We start from the raw sequence: 4256 nt of genomic DNA, 5'->3' as shown, positions 1-4256 counted from the left end.
AAGATTCCAGACTCAGTTTCATGACCTTTCTCTTCAATCCTGAAGGTCTGCCCATCAATAGTTGGCTTCTTCTGCTCAAGCTCTTTAACTTGTGGCTTCTCATTCATTTCAACATCTTGTAAGAAAGGTTCATGACTAAAGACCATCAATGCTTGCTTATCAATAGAAGCCTTGTACTTTTTCAGCATTTGCTCTTTAACCGTCCTGGAAATGGCAAAGGTGGCTGATAGGGAGGAGGAATGAACCGAACCTGCTTGCTAGATTCTTGAACAATGACTCGCTCAAGAACTCGACCAGGCACTCGACCGTGTGCATGGTCGAGTGTATGGTCGAGTTGGGTCTCAAACTCAGTTTTCTTCTCATTCTGCATCTCTGGTTGAAGAAATTCCTCCCCAACTTGGTTGTCACTGTCCTCAGGGAGCTTTGAAGGTAGTTCATTGAGACAGATAGCTTGGGCAGTGGCAAATCCTTTAGATTGTTAATTGCTGTCCCATGGAGTTGTCTAGAAGAAGAAGATTCACTCTTGAACTCTAGGTGAAGCAGTCTGCAAGTTAAAGCTTCAATCTTGAGATTAAAGACACCATATGTGGAGTCCATCTTGTTTTTCAGCTCTATGAGCTGCTTACTTTTTTCAATATCTCCATTAGTTTGGCCATGTAGGAGTTGCTGAAGCATAATCTTCATCTCTTGATCTAGAGCAGGAGGTTGTTGGGATTGTTGTGGAGGACAAACTGGGTCCATAGATAGCTCATCTTCACAAACAAGATGTACCTTCTTTTGCTGGGAATCCCCTCTTTTGTGTATAAAGAGCTTATCTATCTTCTTAAGCTTCTCATTCAAGGCTTTTAGTTCCTTTCTATGCCCTTCCTCAGAATCAACACCTCCCCTTAAGCTTCTATCATATTCCTCATAATAATTTCCATTGGACTGAGCAAGGTTCTCCACTAACTCCAAACCTTCATCTACATCTCATGAAGCTTCCATCAGAGGCTGTGTCTAGGAGCATCTTGATCTTGGGAAGAACACCTCTATACAAAGTACACAACAAATATTCATTGTTGAATCCATGATGAGGGCATTGTCTCTGGTAGCCTTTGAACCTCTCCCATGCTTCACTAAAAGATTCACCATTCTTTTGGAGAAATCCTGAAATTTCATTCCTCAAATGTGCAGTCCTTGAGCTAGTGAAGAACTTTGCAAGGAATACCTTCTTACATTCAACCCAAGAGGTGATTCTTCCAGGAGGTAGAGTCTTCTCCCATTGATTGGCTTTATCTCCTAGAGAAAAATGAAACAATCTCATCTTCAATGCATCCTCACTAACTCCAATTATATTGGTGAGGCTACAGAGCCTGTCAAACTCATCAAGATGTGCAAGGGGATCTTCAGTAGGCAGGCCATGAAATCTGCTGCTCTTAACCATTGAGATCAGACTAGTCTTAATTGTGAAGGTTGTGTTGTGGATAGGCGGAGGCACTATCCCATATCTTTGAGTATGTGTAGTGGGAGCATCACTATCACCAATCTTCCTTCTCCTTTGAGGTTCAGTCTGATCATGTGGGAGTTCCATTGCCACCTCTTCTTCGGTGTTGTTGAGACTTTGAGCAGGTGCTCGACCAGGTGCTCGAACAAGCACTCGACCGTTTGCTTTGAGGTACTTGGCCGAGTTCCTGGTCGAGTGGTACTTGAGAATCAAAACAGAACACCAGAACAAGAAAGAGGTGAGTAATAGAATAAAAAGTAACATAGCTTAATCTTGAAACAATGAAATCTCGACTGGAACATATAAACACCCTAATGGCAACGGCGCCAATTGAAACAAAGATTTTATCTAGGTTCTACTTATGCAATGAATGTATGAGAACATGCAAACATAGACATAAGCAGAGATGATGATTAATGGTATGCAAGATGTTTCAATACCCTTATGATGTTGTAGCATAAAGGATGTCAATCCATAAAGAGTGTGATATGTAAGCAGTCAAGATGTGATCAATGCATTCAAGTTAAGCCAAATATCAAGTTGATTTGTTTCTAACAACCTAGTGACAATAATGAAATGCAATGAACTAAGGCAACTGATTAAGACAATAGTAATGCTGAATTAAACTGTAGAACAAGTGCAATAAACAATACTAAGCAGAATTGACTAATAAGTAGAAGAAAACAAGAACAGAACAATGGGTCGGCGTTATATATCAACCTCTACTTACTCCATTCTCAGCATTACAACCTGTACTTTTTAACTCTTCATAAACCAACACAAACTTATAATTTCTGTACAAAACAACATGATCTTTTTTAAAATTAATAATCATACACATTCAATCGAGACTGAGATTTACGATTACTAAACCATATTAAACCAGAAAAATCGTGATTACTGTTTCATGTTTGCCTTCACCATACGACGTTGATTAAATATTCCGTGACGGTAATAGTGTAAACTTATTAAAAAAAAAATTGATTTGGGGATTCTGAGTTCTCCAAAACTCGATATCTCCAAAAAAAAATCATGAGCTACTCTTCGGTGTCTCCGTTTAGCTAATCGAGAAGCTCCTCATGGTGTTCCAACGAGTTGTTGGTGTGGAGAACCCTTAGCCGAGATTCTGGAGATGCTTAAATGCAATGAAGGTACATTCATTATTTCATTTAAATTCTTGATTGAACTGATATATTGAATGGATTGTATGTGTATTAGAAGAAGAAAGAGGAACATTTGTTCATTTTGGTGGATGATGCTTTCTTAGACGAAGTAAAGGTGGTTGATGATGAGAAGTGTAAGTAAGTTGCAGAGGATGTCAGTGAGTGCAAGACAAATTTGGAGCTTCAGAAAGAAATCCTTGAGAAGAATTTTGACAGAAAAGTCATGATTGCAAATGCGGAATTGGGTGATAGTTATGATAGCTTTGAAGACAATAGGTGTTACCATTGTAATTGTGAGCTCTATTGTATGGCTACGGGGAAGATTGTAGGTGTTACTAGTATGGCTCTCTTGTATGGCTATGTGTAAGAGTGTATGTGTTGATCAATTTGGATTGAATGTGGTTTAAGAAATAAGTGGTTTAAAGATAATAGCATAACAAAAGGCAAAACAAAAACTTGCAACATTCTGAAGAAAAATATAGCCTGCAACATATTCTGAAAAAAAAGAACCTGCAACATATTCTAAAACAAAAAAAAACCTGCAACACATTCGGAAAAAAACAGAGTCTGCAACATATTCTAAAACAACAAAAAAAACCTGCAACACATTATGAAAAAAACAGAGCCTGCAACATATTCTAAAAAAAAAAAAAAATCTGCAACACATTCTGAAAAAAAATAAAAAGTCTTATAATTCAAGACATTGTGGTGTATTTTACATTCAAGACTTGTCTTATAATTTTTTCTCCGGTAAGATTCCTTCCGATCTGAAAATCTCTTGTACATGTGCTGCTTCATCTACATCTTCTCAACCTTTTAACGTCCTTGGTTACCTAGTTGTAGCCTTGTTACTCGTAGATGGGTTTCTAAGAAGCAGCAAGAGGTTCTGAGCTAAAACTTTATTACCTGGCCACCCCACAGGGTGAAGTAGCCCTGTAACATTGTGCTCCACTATCTCTTTTGTTCCTCCAGCGTCTGTTCCAAGCACCTGTTCCCAATAAAAACAATGATTAGGATGAGAGAACATTGCCTTTTTGTCACTCCAGATTTAGAAAACATGGATTCATCTATCGTTAGTTTCTCACCGGAAGACCATAAGCCATTGCTTCGATAGTCACTCTCCCGAATGTTTCACCAACTCCCTGTTTCACAAATTAAAGAGGGTAAACAAAGGTTATATAACCCATCAAATAGAATTTGATAGTGTGTATTTTGAGTGCAAGCCATAAAAGGATCAAGATGAGGAAAATTACCTATTTCAAACTCAAACCTGTCCACTATGTCGTCTTTATCTTCAACCTTCTCTTTCTTCTGCTTCACCTTCCTCTGCCTTTTGTCCTTATTGTCTTTTTTATTTTTAGACTCATCTCTCTTTCGTTTTGCCTTGCTTCGCCTTGCCTCATTCCCTGCTTCACGATCTTCGTCGTCGTCACCAGCCTCATTCATGGCTTCAACATCTTTGTCGTCATCACCAGCCTCATTCATGGCTTTAACATCTCCGTCGTCATCACTAGCCCCATCGCTACCATTATCTCTTTCGTCTCCACCATCACCACTTCTATCTCCATCATCTCCATCTTCCCCGCTACTATCCTCATCGACTTCTTCGA

The sequence above is a fragment of the Camelina sativa genome, chromosome 15, assembly GCF_000633955.1.
Source record: "Camelina sativa cultivar DH55 chromosome 15, Cs, whole genome shotgun sequence".
Lineage (NCBI taxonomy): Eukaryota > Viridiplantae > Streptophyta > Magnoliopsida > Brassicales > Brassicaceae > Camelina > Camelina sativa.
The sequence above is the reverse complement of the archived record's forward strand: the minus strand, read 5'-3'. Positions refer to the sequence as shown.